Genomic DNA, 18,582 nt, shown 5'->3' with positions numbered 1-18,582 from the left:
TATGGCCAGCTCCGGAGGGAACTGTGAAAGTTACAATTCTTTTGCCAGATTCCACAGTACAGAAATCTCAGCAGCACTTTGTTTCCCTAGTATATTCCAAAAGACAAATTGTAAGAAATACTTTCTCTGTTATTCACAGAGGTCCCTCTCCTTTGCCACTGTAAAGTTTAAAAGCCTTTCCCCCCTAGGTGGCACTATACAATAAAGCAAGGCATGTTTAAATGCTCTCTTCCCCCTACAGGTGACAGAATCACAGTCACTAAGGTTGGAAAGGATCTCCAAGATCACCGAGCCCAACCTCTGCCAGGACACCACCATGCCAACGAAACCATAAGCACTGGTGTTACATCCAGTCGCTTCTTAAACACTTCCAGGGACAGTGGCTCCACCAACTTGTTCCATTGATTAACCACCCTTTCAGTTAAAAAAATTCTTCCCAATGTCCCACCTAAACCTCCCCTGGTGCAGTTTGAGGATGTTTCCTCTTGTCCTGTCACTGGGAGAAGAGGCCGACCCCCACCTGGCTACAACCTCCTTTCAGGCAGTTGTAGAGAGCGAAAAGGTCACCCCGAGCCTCCTTTTCTCCAGGCTGAACACCCCCAGCTCCCTCAGCTGCTCCTCACAGCACTTGTGCTCCAGACCCTTCACCCGCCTTGTGGCCTTCTCTGGACCTACTCCGGCATGTCAATGTCTTTCTTGTAGTGAGGGGCCCAGAACTGAACACAGGACTGGCCAGTGCTGAGGATGGTCACTGCACTGGTCCTGCTGGCCACGTTGTTTCTGATACAGGCCAGGATGCCACTGGGCTTCCTGACCACCTGGGCACGCTGCTGGCTCATGTTCAGCCAGCTGGTGACCAGCACCCCAGGTTCTTCTCCAGTGGGCCAATGGAATTCTTATTTACAATGTAACCCAGTGTAAGTTTGCCGAATGTAGCTATTAGTCTCAGCCTGGCAAGCCTCTTTTTCAGAATCTGTCTCTCAAAGTCAATAAAACATACTGCTGTGAATCTCATTTAAATTCAGTATTTTTGCTTTCAGAGAGCTATATTTTCCTGAAAAATTATGGTGCATCACAAGCTCTTGGGAGTTTTTGTTCTGTCTGTGTGCAGTGAATAAACCAGCATAGTCTGTGTTTACTTTAGCAAGTCACTCAGAACAGCAGGAGTGGACTGACAAGTGTAAACAGCAGGAGCTGAGGTTCCTCACATGCCCAGCATATCCTCATACAGAAATTATTTTGCATCAGGTGGAAACTGGTCCAGTACCACACATCTCTATCACCCACTTTGAAATCCCCTGAAATAAAGCTATCTCACGAAAATTCCTCAACCACAGGACTTCTAAGAAGCATCAAGTTCCCCTTTCACCTGTCTAATGCAGATACATTTAACACCAGCCTCCACTGTCTACATGAAAACTTCATAGGCAGAAGGACTTTGCTCATCCCTGCAGTTTCTGAGTGACACTTTTACTTATTTCAGATCCTGCTATTCACTCTGATGCTGGAACATGCATTGCTTGGTGGTGCAGGGGAAGGAACAATAGCCTTCTTCTTGCAGCCACAATAGCAGTGCCAGGAAAATACCTTGAGTAAGGCCTTCTTACCCCTTGCTTGCACATGTTAAAAGAAAAGACTATTTTTCTGACAGTGTTTACCACTCTGACAGCTTTGCTCACAGTCAAATAGAGATGCCAAGCCTGGGAGACAAGTTTAGACAGACAGGACTGCACCAGTATTGAGATGTGGAACAAGAACAAGCAGATGCAAAACTCCTGAGAACAAGGCAGTAGCACTAAGAAACACAGACAACAGTGGAACATAAGGGATTTAGAGGAACAATGCCATAATATCCCAAAAGAGGTGCTCTTCTTATCCTCACATTATAGTATATGATAAATGACTCCTTCAGGCCATCATCTACATCCCCCTTCCCTCATTCTAGTTCTGCTCTGATTTTGCTTGTGTATGATATTGTTATGTGTTGTCCCTCCATTTGGCTCTCATAATAGCACCATTATCTTTTTCTGCTAATGGGTTTAAGTCCAGAGAACACCCAAATTGTGCCATGTAAAGCTTTCCTAGGATAAAAAACAAAATACTCATCTTTGTAACTTTTCCTTTCAAGTGTCATCTTGGAGAAATCTGCGCACCCACCTGCAATTACTCTGGAAACCAAAGAGTTGTGGGAGAACTATCCTCATATCACCACACATTTTGGGTTGTTTACTTTTCCGTGGAGAAGGCCAGCCCAAAGCTTATGGACTTTTGTTTTCCATTTACTCACCTTGTCAGAAGGGCCTTCATTTCAACAGAGGTGTACTAAGGCCCAATCCATAACTTGCAGAGCAGCAAAACTTCCAGTGTTACACAGTTCAGAGCAAAAGGCCTCTAAACCATTTTGTGATTACATCAGTGCCTTTTAGTGCAAGCAGGAATTGATTTATTCATAAGAGGAGGATGTCTGCCTGACATATGTGTTTATGTCCAATGTGTCAAGCACTACTTTATGCTTTTCTACACTGCAGAGCTGTGACCCTTTCTGAGATGCTGAAACAGAAAGCAAATGTACCTGTGTCAAGTCAGAGGCTATGAGGAAATGTTGGTTCTTTCAGCACAGTCTTAAGAATTCTTCCTGTGCTGGCCTAAGCTGATATGTACACTTTGTCGGAAAGTCTAACACTTGATCTCTTTGGTTTGCAACAGCTAGGAGGCTGGACTTTATTGAGACATTATGTCTCCAGGCAGGAGTAATCTTCAAATTGGAAAAGTAAATTCTTACTAATGACTTGTTTATGGTAGTTATTATTCTCAGCATCTCTCCAGACATTCAGAAAGAGATGATTTCCCTCTTGCAATATATAAAGCAATTCTTTTTTCACTAAAGATACAAATTATTTCACTGATAAACACTACATGAGATGTTGCAAAAGTCAAAGAATATATTCTGTACCAGTTTTCTACTACTATTGTGATGGAGTTGTTTTTCAAGAGACCAGAAGTCTGTTTATGTATTACTTGCCTAAATTGTTGGCCTCTGTAAAACTTGCACCCAAATGCCTTCATGCAGCACAGCTGCAGATCATATGAAAATATCAAATTTGTTTGTGTGTAGTGAAAACCGACAGGAAATTCTCTGCTGACAGTGACCACTGTTCTCTGTGTGAGTCTGTGAGGTTCTGACTCAACACAATCTCCAAGTCAAAATCTCAGCTTTTAATGATACATAATTAAACACAAAAGTTTTTGTTGTTTGGGTTTTTTTATTAAATTTTAACTTGCCATATTAGATACTAGGAATAAAATACTGTATATGATCCTGGATGAATCCAGGACAAAAATTCCAATCCGTATGTTTTCTTTATTTATAGAGATTAATGTAGACTTTATTTTATTTCAATAGTTCATGTTGACTCTTGAAGTTCCAAATTTATTTGACTGTAGTAGTAATCTCTGAAAGCTATTTTAGTTTCCTTCTATCAGTTCTTTCTGCCTAATCTAAGTCAGTCATAAACCCGTGCAGCTTCAAAGGAAAGAGAAAAAAGCATAATGAAAATAGCCAATGTGTTCCAAAATGTTAAAAAGATGGAAAGCTATTTAAAGAACAAAACACGTCTCAGGAGCTTGAGAATCACTGAGGACTGACATATGGTAGTCGGATGTCAGCATATGCCTCTGCTGCATCTACAGCATATATCCATTTGCTGAATTCTATTTCTGTCCAAAGCTGTAGCAAAAAGACCAAGTTTCAATGCAGTTAGAAAAACGTAGAAGCATGATGGTAAGTTTCATTTTTAATTTTCTGTAGAAGCAATCTTGCACATTATTACTTCCTTGCTCCATCTCCTGATTCAGAGACCATCCTGACACTTAAAAGTAAATTTACCCATTTCACCCAATGTTAATTTCTCAGTGTCAGGAGAGATGGGACCAAAACTAAGATTAACTAGAAAACAGGCAGATTTTTGAAGTTGTTTTCTTTATTTTTTTTCAGCCTCTATGTGAGAACAAATATCCCTTCAAGTTGCAGGGGGAAAAGATTCAAAAGATGCAGTGCATACAAACATGCAGAATTAGGAGAGGGGAAATAGTTTCAGCTTCCTGCTCTAAATCTAATAATTTAATAACCTAACCACTGAGTCACTGTGTATTTGTGTCTGGTTTCTAGACCAGAAATCCAAAAACCTGAGAAATCTCCCTTTGGAAAATGTTGCTGAAGTTAATATAACGTCAGTTGCAATTAAATAGAAATATTAATAAAGTCCTGGGAAATTTCCAGTGCTAGTCAGCTGCAACCTAGCTGTGAGATATGAGCAAACCCCAATCCTCATGTTATTTCCCAAAGAAACATTCTTTCCTCCATCCCAAAGCTGAGGATAGCCATTTGTTTCAGTTTTAGTGCCCATGTTAAAGCTGAGGAGCTACACATCTGAGTGCTCTGACAACTAGAAGAGTAGGTTATTAGGAGCTGCAAATAATTCTGACAATTAACAGTAATAATACTGAATATTGTGTAATACTTGATGGGTCTAAAATATCTTCCATTACTCCAATGTAAATGGAAAGTGAGCATTTTACGTAGGGATGCTGCATGATTGTGAAATAGATTAGAGCAAGAAGAGAAACCAAACTGTAGAATTTCCGAGTGTAATACAGTGTTATCTGAATTACATAAAGTAAATGGAGTACGTATTTCCTTTGTGGAAACAAGCAGTGAAGAATTTCAATTTCCAGTTAGAAGATCAGGGAATGGATTCTCCTCTCAAGATAAATCCAAATTAACTTTGCCAAAGGAATGCCACTAGATTGACTTGCTATACTCAAGATGAGAAATTCACCCCCATTTTCGAGTCTCAGGCATGAATGAATGCAGCAGACCAGCAAAGCCATCTTCGGTTCCATTTAACTACATGTGTCAAGATCTAAAAAAGGAGCATTACTTTTAACATGCATAGGTCCTGGGATTAGACAACCACCAGAATTTCTGCCCAAGGATTGTTGCACTGCAACCTACTGTAGGTTTATCACAACCCAGCATGGTGGTGGCTGAGGAGAGGCTGTGCCATGTTAACCACAGTTTCTGCTTCACTGCATTACCTTGTAATGACATTAGCAAATACTTTACATTCTGTGAGGGGAATGCTTCCCTCCTCTCTGCCGCTTAGAGACAGTGAAGAGATGAGATGTGACACTCGAAAATGCTACAGTGCTGTGACCTCGCCAGGGTATAAGATGGTCTTAGTGGATGCACAAAATTCATCTGCCTGAAGTACTTCTGCTTTGTCCAGCTGGTGTCCTACTGTCTACAAAGCTGCTTCCAGACAGCAGTGCTCTGTTATTCACTTGACTTTACTAGCCCTTGTCAGAGTTAATTGGATTTGTGATGAGGTCAGATGTTTATTTCTTGATTCTGTTGTCCCTTGCCTTACAGGACACATATGCCAGGGGAAACTGCAGTACATCTAGCAAATACTAAAATATGAAGAGATACATGGGCATGCTGTCAAAATTGTTAGGAAATAAACTTTAAGAAAATCTGTGCTTCAAATGTGGGGGTTTTTACTGTAATATATGCTAATATTGTTACTTAACTCCTGATTTAGTAGGATAATTAAAGAAGGTATAAAACTTTTTGTTTATATATATCCACAGCTCTCTAGACAGTCAAACATCACACTCATTAATTTGGTCATGCATAAGTGCCCAACTAAACCTTATTATAGCTGCATGCTGTTTTGGGGAAGAATGCACATAAATCACAGAAATACACTTCGAGTAAAATCTCTTAGTTTATTAAGTATTAGAAGAACTTACACTGTTTATGAAAGCCACTGCCTACACTTATAATTTGATTATACTTTTTTTTATGTAGTAACTTTTGTTGTGTATATGAGATTACAATATCAGGCTATAAAATAGCTCTTATAAAACTCACTTTTTGAATCTTTGCTATTATTATTGATGTAGTATTTTGCTGTAAATGTTTTTAAATACAATTTTAAAATGTTTATCAAGTTATTGATATCTGTAAGTAATTTAAATTAAAAGCCACAAAAAAGAGGCCTTAATTTACAGCTGCTGCAAAAAGCATGAGTTTTGGAGCAGATTCCCAGAGGTTTTATTCTGAAATGCAGCCTAGCTGCTTACAGAAGTTTTCGTTAGATGGGAAGCCCATACATGGCCTTTGAGAACAGACACACATCACACCCCGAGTACACACAGCTCACACCACTCTGGAAGTCACAGTGGAAAGTCTTTCCTTCAAGCTTCAAACAAGAGTGTATCCACCATGGTCTTGGGAACAAAGAGCATATAGAAATACATGAACATTCATTCATATGTCCGAATGAGCTAAATCTCATAGATTGTGTTTCAGAGTAAGAGCAATGAAGCAGAGACACAGATTTACAAAGTAGTTAAGCATGGGCTTAACTTTAAGTTTGTATCTAAATCCTCAAGTCAACAGCTATGCAGCTGGAGCTATGCCAGTATGTAGCTGAAGAGTGGCCATCGCAGTCTGCTTTATGTTGTTACTAAGTGCATAAGCAGTAATGGAGTCAGGCAACTATTTATAATCTGTTAAGTGTTGTGAAATGCTAGCGAAAGTTTTATATTGGCTAGTGCAAAGGAATAATAAAATCAAAGAGAAAGTACTTGTCACTATGTCAGCAAGAAACAGAATGTATGAATTATTTCTATTTCATTTGAATTTTATTCCTAACAGAGCTCCAATGCTTTCAATACATACAAAGCTGGCGTAGCACAGAGGCAAATCAATTGAACTTGGTTTCACTTTGGACAGCTCACTGGAAGCATTTCCTAAATGCATAATAAGGCCAACCCATCCCAACATATTGTACTAGATGAGAAATGGGAGAGGAATTTTATTTTATTTTTTTCAAATTATAGTGTTTCCATGTTTTGTACTGATTTTGACAAGCCGTTGGTCCCATTAAAGAAGGCACTGTTTGGTCCTTCAGTTCTTGCACTGTTTGATAACACTGTATAGGGAAAAAGACTGGAATCCACATACATTCTGACACTGTTATTCTACCCCACTAGGAACGTCAGGAATGGACTTACAAACTTAAGTGCAGCAAGGTTTGAAGTTAAATCACTATGTAAAGTCACCGAAAAAGTTTCTAGGCTGAACAAATTTTATCAGAGTGTCATATTCTATAGTATAAGTGATTCTATTTCACAAATGATTATAAGAAGCATTATCTTATGCGCTATTATATTTTGTTAATTAAAAATTCTTCATTAAATTTTTCTGGAGGGCAATCATAAAAATGGTATCATCTCCAGACAAGCCTATAAAATATCTGGTGTGTCACAGTTGCTTCATTACATTAGCATGTGTCTTTCAAAGTAATTATTTAGCTTCAATAAATTTGATCTTTATTTATTTAGATGGCATCTATTAGCAATCTATAAGCAATAGCTGGAGCAGAAAAAACAGTTCTTCTCCAACCGTGCCTGTTATTGTAGAACTGATTTATTTTTGGAGGAGAGGTCCATTAGGAAAGACGAGTGTTCTAGCAAGCTATTCAAAATGCAGTAAAATATTAAAGAATAATCAGGAAAAGAAAGAAAATTTCCTTTGTGTGCATTTATTATTTATTAACCCGTTTGAGTTAGCACTTCCTTTTATACAAACATGACGAGTTACATGCCCCAGAATGCTCTGTGCTATTAAACTGTTCTCAGCCCTAAAAAGATAGGAGAAAAACTATTAAGGTCAACCACCATGTACACACCAACATAAAGCTTATCAGCTTTTATTTATTCTTACAGGTCTTTCACAATACATTACTAATACCAAGGTTGTATCAACTACCATGAATATCTAACTGATTAAAAACTTGCACGTAAGTCCACGAGATAATTCTGAGCTCTGATTGAATCTAAAATAAAATTAGGTATTTGTAGGAGAACCAAGAATATCTATTAAGATAAAAGGAAAGCGCAAAACCTCTACAGAACCCAATGCTCTGTCAGAAGCCAAATTCCAACTTAGAAAGCAGCATTCCTCTAGACATGCTGTTGGATTTTGTGTCATTTCTCCATGAACCTTGGGACCAGGACTGCTACAAAATGATGCGCTAAAGGCACATATCCCTCTTTTCAGATCCAAGGCCTTCCTTGTGACAGGAATAGGATGTCCATCTATAAAACAGTTTCTTAGAAAACTACTCAAAGCTGGCACAAGAGAAAGTTCCTCAGGTTACCATCCCGTCAGGGAACAGGCTGCCCACAGAGCACATCACCCTGTGACGATGGGGACCCTTTGGGAGGCACCTGAGAGAAATTCCATCTGGCCACCTGCTCTGGAGCCAGCAGACCTGGAAGTGCTGCCATCCCCGATGAGGAGGCAGCTGCAGCTCTTGGAAGGACGGGCCACATGCCAAGAGGATGAGTAGATGAGCTGGCAGGCAACCAGCAAGTTTCTGGCAAAAATCTGACAAGCTTGGGTTCCATGAGATTTCACATAACAATGCTAGTCTCTGTTCATAGCAAAGTACTAAGCAGTTTATGTTAGGAAGTGCATTTCCTCCCTCCAAAAATGCATGTTGAGTAAAATTTAACTTGGCAGTTTGCCATGAAGGTCAGATAAAAACAAACATTAAGTAATATATGCCCAATCAGAAAAATTAGTATTAAAGTATGTAGAAACATACAAAGTACCTTGTAAATCTGTGACATCTATTGCCTGAATAGTGCAATACAGTGAACTGTAGAAATTCTGCAACTAGTTCTAAGAAACACTACTGAAGTATCACAAGCAATCAAGCTGCTTAACTGTGGCACTTCCTCAGGCAGATTAGGGCCACACATGGGCAGACATTGACTATAATAATGGTTTAAAATGTTGTAACTCTCCCAAGTTTATATTGACTTTCTTTAGCTAGAATTAGTAAAAGCTTAATGTAATCTCCTGATATAGCTCAGTATGAAGTTGCCTCAGTACAAAGTTTAATCAGTATTTTAGACATAAAGTAGCACATATTAAGGTTAATGGAGTTATATTGAATGTTTTGTCTGAGTTAGAACCTTCAGCTTCTTGGATTGTGCAGTTTGCTTACCTGTTTAGATGAGAAGGGAAATCTACAGCACTCCCATTGCCAAACAGCATAACAATTAAGTAATTAAGTAGCAACTATTTAGCTCTTGAAGTAGCTACACTAAATAGCAACCTTCAGTGGTGTGAAGTGTAATTTTGGGATTGAAGGTTGAATCCACACTGATGAATCCAATATTCCTTCTGCACTTGTGTCAAAGCTTTACATTCTGACAGGGTGGCTGACAAGTCATAACCCAAGTTCTTATTGCTCCACAGCCAGGAGTTCACTATAAGGAACACTGACAGTCGTCCCTTGTGAGTACCTACATCTCCCTGCATTTGGTGTTCAATATTCTCCCCTCACCATCTGAAACAAATGCAGGTTTCATGCACCCACCTAAGTATTAATTAGGCTGAGGCCTAACACTTGGAACCAAAATAGCTTTAAACAGCTTTACACCATGTTATGTTCCTTCAGCTCTTAAAGGTGTGAGAGCCAGTTGCAGCTGGTATGTACAACTTCTGCTTTTTCTTTGCAGGAACATAAAAAATCTGTTAAGGAAGGTAGGAATCACTGTAGCAAAGAAGGATTCACATCAGGTATCCTGTCATTCAACAACAAGAAAATACCAGCATCCCTTTTTTAACCTGGAGTTTCTGTTGTACCAGTACAAGACTTCAGAGAGAAAATACCCAGCAAAAGACAAGGAAAAGTGAAACGCCTTGTCTCAAAGCTTTCATTTTTTGTATTACACAATTTAACCTTTCTGACCAAGGAGGGTGATGACTGCCAGCTCTTTTTCCCTGAGAGCCAGCAGGAATAGCAGAACACAGAGGGAGTCCATACACATTTTAATGTGCTGCTGTCCCATGCACACTCTGGAGCATCAAGAGAAACTGTGTGTTACTTGTAAGGCTTCCACTCTAATGAATCTCTTTGGTTTGGCTCCCCTCCTAATAACAACTACCAGCATCCAGCATCCATGCTCATACTGTATTAGAATATAACAATTTGGTAAATGTGCAAAAGAGACACACTTCTGAAGTCAATGACTGCAGCTAGCAAAAGCCATCTTGTACAGAAAGGACTGCACTAAAGACCACTTGTACAAGTCATGGCCTTTTCTTCAGAGAAGAATATCTTTATTTCATGAAATGATATTAAGCTGAATTTCTTTTTCTACCTTGCATGTCCTCAGTGCATTTTTCATGTGACAAAGCACATGCTGATGACATGAAACAGCTGCTAATTATGATGGGGGTTTCAAGAGCACTTGGTCAACCAATCTTCATAGAAGGTTTAAGTACCTCCAGACTGTACTACATCTGTCAAAGCAGCAGCAAATACAACATAAAATGTAGAGTAGGTCCCATTTTTAGTGTGTCAGTAGAATCAGGCTGCAGTTATTTTTAACTGCCTTGGAAAGCTTAGCAGGCAGATACAGTTAATCCTTTAAAGGATTTGCAGGTATTCATAGCTTAATAAGCAAGCATAGTGGATTAAGGCAATAGAAGATTGTAGACAGTCAAAGACAACCTTTACATGCTAACACTGAAAAAACAAAAAGAACAGTTTCTTTTATATACCTTTTTGCCTGACAGTCACTCTCAATTGTCAGTATGTGCCAGAATCCCATATGGTGATGACATAAAAATGTTAATTAGAGTCATTAAAGTCAACATATGTGGTATTTAAATCAGTGAATTTTTTATCTTCTTTTTCCAGTATCCTATAAATGCTTTGAAAAGCAGAACTGCATCATGAAAATAAATTAAAAATACACCTACTTATGTAATAAATAAATAATAATACTAAAATGTTATGATTCATTTTGGAAAGAAAGAAAAAGGCTGAGTGGCTTTTATAGGTCAGATTTTATTTTGGTTGTATTGTTTTCCAGGATTCACTGACATAGGCTCAACTGAGAGATGTGGGCCTTTCAATATATTCATAAACAATGTGGAAAAGTACACCCATAATAAGACAAAGGGGAAAAAAATCAGATGACAAAAAACTATTAGGCTTAGGAAATCTAGGGCTGGCTGTGAAAAGCTTTGGAGGTTGGTTCAATACCGAATGATAAAATGCCAGAGGCTATTTGGTGTCATTAAGTGTAATGCACATCAAGAGAGGAAGAGAAAGTACACATGTGTGTACATACATAAGGTGCTAGAATCACCAGGAAAGAAATCTGAAAACATCTGGTGCTTAAAGAAGCAAACAAACTTAGAAATCATTTAAAACTTGAAAAAGAAAAACATAAAAAATCTGCCCTGTAAACACTGAGGCCACAGACAAATTACAAATACTATATGGGGTTTTAGTCATTCCATTATCAAAAAGATTATGGTGGAATTAGAAAAATATCTAAAGAATAATATGACAGTGATGTATTAAGTCATGAATCTTATTAAATGGTGAGCTGGGAATAGTTATTCACTAGTTTTCAGGGTAGAAATATTTATAGTATTAGTGTATTTTATTTAGTAGTAATAAACTCATTTTCATTAGATATTGTGAGGCACAAACTGTACATGGATGAAAAAAATCATGACTTCATAGATTCAGCAGTTCTATTCAGTAGGTCAGCAGTAACTATGAAACAAAAGAGTTTCCTAGTCACTGCAGGCTACAAGAGCATGATGAAAAATCACTGTAAGCATGACTGCCTCTGGACAGCTTTTCCATAAGTATCTACTTACCAGGTTAGGAAGATTTTTCATCTGGCTGAATTCAGCAGTTCTCAAGTCCTAATGACTAGAATGTGTGAATTCATGATGTATATTGTTTGGCATCCTTTTACAAAAAATTTGACCAGGAGCTCCCTGGTTCTATCACTGTTATTTAAAAACAATCAAGATTAAACAAAATTGTTTTATTAACTGTAAAACTGAAGAACTCTAATTGCCTACACATTTTTAAGGTTATATACCCTGGCTACCAGACAAACCACTCTTTTCACACCTCAACTGTGTTAAATGAAATAAATATATATATATACACACAATAGATTAAATATATGCAGATAAGAAATACATGAAAGATAAAAGCAGAATGTACTCCAGAAGGTTATAATTAGGACTATGCTCTTCCCAGATGTTTCAATAGTGGAATGTATTGTTGACTGCCACTTAAACAGAATTGTGAGACATAGGAATATAGGAATAGAAAGGAACTCTTGAATCACTACAAAGATCAACCCTTACACTTGTAGCCAAATCACTTAATCCCTTTCAGAAACTGACCAAAGCCCCTTTCATAACTCAATCAGATGGCAGTCTCGAAGCCTCTGCCCTGACAGAAAATTCTTTTGGATTTTTAGACTCAATGTATTCCTAGTCAGCCAACGACTTATGCTCTTTGCTAACACAGTCCCTCAGTTTGAACAGAGCTTTGCCTCTCTGGTGGTACATTCAGAGAAAGAAATGGTATCATCTGTTCATACTCACTTTGATTGGCTTGTCAGGTCAAGCTCTGTTCCAGCACATCTCTTTCACAACATGGTATGCAATTGAAGAGGTCTAAGCCGACTGGGACACTGTGCCAGTGAGTGCAGACACTGCAGACATTCCATACCCACATGCCCCTGGTTCTACGAGCTGTACAGATATGTTAGCACATTCCTTTCAAGCCAATGTGCCCTGTCACCAAGACAGCCAGTGTTCTTCAAAATGTATTCTAAGCCAAACTAACATGGCTGTACTAATTCACTTCTGGAAGTAGTTCAGTGGTGGTCAGATCAATCATTTCTATACCATAGTTCACTGTGTAGTGTAATTATGCTCCAGTCTCACACTGCACACTTCTAATCCCACGGAACACCATGCTCTTTCTCCACACTGACTGTACTGATTTGCCTTTCTGGAATGCAGAATTTCCACAGAACAGACTCCCATTTTTTCATATGTTTCAAAGTCTAAGATAATCTTTGGCATGCGAACTGAAAAGATTTCCAGAGTTTGCACTGATGGCTTTGCTGGAATGCTGAGCCCTACGAGTCACTAAAATGATTCTGAAGCTTAATGACAACTCTATTATGAGAATGACATCACTTCTCATCATTTTGGAAGAAACCTCTTCCTAATATAGTAATGGCAGATAACTGGTATCACCATCACTGAGTGTCTAAGAGATGCCTGAGAAAGGAAGAAATAAAGTTAAAGCTGCAGGAAATTAAGACTGACAGAACACTTGACAATGGTTCTGCACTTTTTCTTTTTAAAAGCAGTCCATCTTAATTTCTCACACATTCCAATCTTTCCCCTGTGCAATCCAATTTGCTTAGCTAGCCTGGACTTCTTTCACTCCTCATGGTTGCTCTGGCTCTGTTCCACACTGCAGATTTGTTGCTGCAAGTCACTCCTACTAACAGACACTGCACAGAGAACACAGTTTCAGGAAGTCTACCACTTATCTGACTGAATGCTTCATTGTCATATCAGCACTTTCCTGAATTCAGGAAGGGCAGGGGCTAGGAGTGGGAATGAGAGCAATTGCTTGGCAATGGATTCTATCCTGAGACAAGCACGAAGGGAAGATCAGCACAAAGAACAAAAGAAGTTTTAAAAAAGGACTTGAGGGCATAAAACAACACAGGATACCCTAAGAAGAGTTTTATCACAAAGCAAATGAAACAGAGTATCATATAATTATTCAGGTTGGAAAATAGCTCTAAGATCATTGAGTCCAGTCATTACCTTAACACTGACAGGTCCACCACTAAACCATGTCCCTCAGTGCCACAATTTGAGAAGCTCCAGGACCCCAATGGCCTAGAGCGACTTGGTGGAGGGGAGTATGAGGGGCATTCACATTTTAAAGATAAATTAGAAAGGGGCTGTGAAAAACGAAGTGGCTTAAGGGAAAGGACATACTGAAAAACATTCAAAATGGAGATTTTATTTTTTTAAACATGTAGCCTTCTGCACAAATTTAGTTATTGAATACTGCCACATAACAATAGCTGCATACACATATTTATTCTTATGAAAGCAAGCAAAGTATTACTAAAGTTGAATATGCAGACTATATGTATTTACCCCAATATGAAACCACAAAATATTTGTTGTGAAGTAATTTATACTTTAACATAAGTTTTGGAAATCTATAACACATATCTGAAATCAGACTACACAATTAGAAAGATCTGTGTTTGCTCAGCAGGGGAAGCAGGACAGTGGCATTTCCTCATTCCCTTTCTCCCACCATAATGTCCTATTGTGACTGTACCAGGCTTCTGTGTTCCTCACACATTGAAGAAATTAATGAATAAGAGGAAACAGCCTGCAGGAAGTGTCTGTGCTGGAGTATTCCTTCATGCTTGGTTTGCATTGCAGCAATACCTCTGGCTTAATAAAGGTTTCATTGACTTAGTTCAAGTCAAAAGAATCAGCCCCATGATGAGCCTCATCACCCCTGAGCCCACCTACCTGTGCAACGAGGCCTCAAGGTTCCTGCCCAGCACTCTGAATGCCTGTCCAAAGGCAAAACAAAACCATGGGAGATTTCAGATGCAATCTCAATGTAATGTGATGTGAGCCAGACAAATTCTTCAACTGAAGTGCCACCGTTAATCTCTTTCCAAAACACAGAACATTGCATTAATACATATCAATGCTCATTTCAAAACCTTTAGAATACCTTACCAGACTACTTTCACTGCAGTGCTACAGTCAAGGGGTCAGCAAATTTTCACCATAATTCATCATCTTAAAGACAAATGCCACATTGGCAGTTTGCAAAGAATTTAAAGAAAAAAAACTTAAACACAGCATCCCTCAATGAGAAACAGAATGTTGGACAACTATAAACACTTGGTTTTGACAAAAAAAAAATCCGATTTCCTTATAAAGGATCATGTTTAATAAACCTAGATTTTTTCTTTATTTTCTTTGGTACTTTTACTCAGGTATTCTTGCAGTGAATCAGTTTTACAGGATGGTACTTCCCTGACTTAAGGTTTGATCCTTTGTCTTTATCCTGTCAAGATTCTTACCAAAGTAATGAAAAATTGTTTTTATTGTCCACAAGATGCCAGATTTATTCCTTTATTATGAGTAAATAAATACATAAAATAATCAGTTAAAGCTCAGCTACCTTCATAGATCTGTTCCCATCACAAAGGGATTAAGAATTAAACAGAGGCCTTTCCCTTGACTGGAGCATCACTGAGCCAAGGGCAGGGATAAGAACCTGGGAGGGTGCCATGAAAGGGACAAGAACAGAGCGTCTGTTCCTGTGTGGATTTTTCTCTCCTCCCACACACTGAAGGGAGAGATGCATCTGAAGTGTGTGCAGTGTTTATTTTTAACCAGTCAGGCAAAGGGCCATGATGGCCCTGTCCCATTGCTACAAATGCCTGGTGCTGAGATCTCATGTTCTCCACTCATGACATGATATTCCCCTCCCTACTTTTTAAATGTTGCCTTAAATGTTAAAAATGTGTCTTAGCAATACATGTTCTTGGCACTGTGGATGCAGTTCTGCTAATTGTTTTTGTGCATCATGTCTCTTAATAAAACATATAGATAGATTTTGTCAGGACTTAAATAAAAGTCAAAAACCCCCAAAATGATCAGGTCTCCTTTCACTCTGAAGAACCTCGATAATCCTGTTTACTGATTGTATCATTTCTTTTACGTTTACTTTCAGGTGAGAACTCTTACTGCTAGTATTTCCCCTCTCATCCCATTAATAACTTTTCTGTTTGTTTTTCTGTTAATCATTCTGTTAATCATTCATTGTGCAGCTATTCTAAGGCAATTCTCCATATTGCCAATTTTTGTTCATTTTTATTTGGGTTACATTTTTCTATCAATTAACAGAGAGTAGAGTACAGGTTGGTCTTACATTCATAACTTGATTATACTCAGCAAAGTCATCCATTTATGGAGTTGTGAGGATCAGAATGATTTTAGCAGTCAATTTTATTTAAAAGGACATCGCCCTTACCAGAGATATTATTCAGAATTTACAGAAAGAGTAATATGTAAAAGATTATCCTCCTCCAACATACAAAACAAATTAGGAAAAAACATACTACTTATTTAAAACAGCAACATCTAATGCAGTAGTTTAAGGAACTATATAATAACTCTGAACTCTTTAGGCCTTCAATAACTAGACATTGAAAGGGAAAAATGGAAGGAATCACATTGGTTTCTGTAATTAAATAAAATGTATTCCAAAGTTTTGCTTTTTAACAGATAATAAACTGAAGAAAGAGAACAAAACCTGTAACAAAAAAATAAACTCACCTGCACAGAGGCAGGTAAAACAGAAGTATGTCTCAGGATCATTAAGCCACTGAGATGATGAACACCTAAACCAAACATACTTAATACTCACACAACCAGAATATTTCTTTCCAAGCTGAGTACTCTAGAATGCTTCCTTAGGTGGCAGCTAAAAATGCTCAGTGTCTTCAAAGGACTCCAAATTTTGTAACATTAGCCCCATATACAGTTTTTGTGCAGGTTTGGAAATACCAGCCAAGGACAGAACCTGCAGTAACAAACAATTAGTAACCAAGTCCAATGGATGAGATTCTGGGACCACACAACAGAGCAGTGGGTGACTCTCTGGCAGCCTCTGCTTAGAACAGCGTGTTTACATCAATTACTGCAATGTAGCCTGAGCACAGGTTTACACTTCTTAAGCTACTCTGCAGTAATTGTCTCTATGAACATTCATATTTTGCAGTGAATGGAAGATACTTTAATTCCTGCCGAAGACAGGGTAAACACAAATTTTCACAGATACTTTGAGACAATGAAGCAGCTACCCCCCCCACAAACACACATCCTTCCTTTTATGATGGTCACCTATCCAAGTAGCCACACCATCTGACAACCAAAAAGCCAGTACAAAGCAAAACAGCTACTTGAGAAGCAGTCACTCAGCTCCCTGAGGTAAAGACTTGACTAAAGGAGAAGTGTAAACAATGCACAAGAAAGTGCCTGCTGCTGACTGCCTCTACAGTAATCTGGAAATTATTCATTCATATGTATTTTTCCTGAATAAACAATATTCTATTTAAACAAAATAAAAGCATAAACCTAAGAAATTTCTCCTTTTGAAGAAATGGTCCTGCTCAAACCAATGGATCAGTGTTACACCATGTGGCCCTGAAAGAACTGAACGTGCCTTGAGAGGGAATATACCTGGTCTCCCAATGGATTTAAATCATAATAACCATGACCTCTGCTGATCATAGTTGTCTTCTATAAGTACGTAGCAAGCACATATTTTTAATCCTCGACCAGACATTTAGAGCACATTTTAAATCCCAGGCATTCCAAGTAAATTCAAGGGTGTAGTTAAACATATGTCTACGGAGCTCTGCTGCATCTGCTGCAGAATGGCAACTAATTTAGATTAAATAAATAAAACATTGTCTCTGTGAAATAAAATGGTTTTTGTCTCCTTTGCAGCAGGCCATAGTACATTCCTTCATAAAGTCAGTTGGCCCCACACATTCTTAAAAATTTAAGTGCAATAGGTAGAAAATAAATTTAGAAGTGAGTGGTACCTTGCTGCATGGTCTGCAGGGCTTGTATTACAAACCAGCACAAACCATGACTGGATGAATTACAAGATTTATATGTGATCAAATGTGAAATAGAAACGCTTTATACAAAAGTGGTCATAGTCTAATATTTCTTATGGATACTTCCCATTAACACTCCTGAGACATATTTGTTATTCTTATTATTTGTATGGTTTATATTAACAAATTTCAGCATATAGATTGAAATATTAATTCTGTGCTGAAGTTACCCATTTGTAATTTGTGCTATTGCAACTATTCAGCGAAGGCATACAGTACTTTTTCATTTCCCGACAGAATAACTTGAATGCTGTAAACAAGAAAATAATCAGTGATTCACTTTCAAGATTAAGTTTCAGATGACTGACTGTTGATACTACAAAAAAAGCACTTTCCAAAATTATTACCATCTTCATGAATGCTTTCTGAGCATTAGTTGCACAAAAATTCAGATCCAAAAATAATGACAAATAACAGTCTCTTTTAAAGGTTTAGTTTTATACTTTTGAATACACTTCAGCCAAAGGCAAGAAAATATCTTTGTCAGAAATTTCATGTATTCTGCCTCTTCACTGCTGCCTTTTCAAAGAGATACTTTCTGCTCCTAGTATGTATTGAGCACTGTGACCTTTATAATTTTGATTTCAACAACAAGGTTAACTTTGCTAAGAAGCCAGTTTTGCCTTAAAGGCAAAATCTCTCGAGAACCCAAACCGAATCTTTTAAATGTAATTGAACTATAACAATACATTTTCACAGGCTTACTTTTGCAACCAATTTTTATAGTATTTGGCCACTGACAATAGATGCAGACAGAGAAGCTGGACCATCACTTTTTGGATTTCCTACAATGCTAACTTGGACAAAAGTTTTTATGTGAAGAGACACAGGCAATAGGGAGAGCCACGGTAAGAGCAAGCAGAGGAGTACAAAATAATCACAGCAAATCAGAAAGTGAAGAGGTGCAGA

This window comes from Pithys albifrons, chromosome 7, assembly GCF_047495875.1.
Source record: "Pithys albifrons albifrons isolate INPA30051 chromosome 7, PitAlb_v1, whole genome shotgun sequence".
Lineage (NCBI taxonomy): Eukaryota > Metazoa > Chordata > Aves > Passeriformes > Thamnophilidae > Pithys > Pithys albifrons.
The sequence above is the reverse complement of the archived record's forward strand: the minus strand, read 5'-3'. Positions refer to the sequence as shown.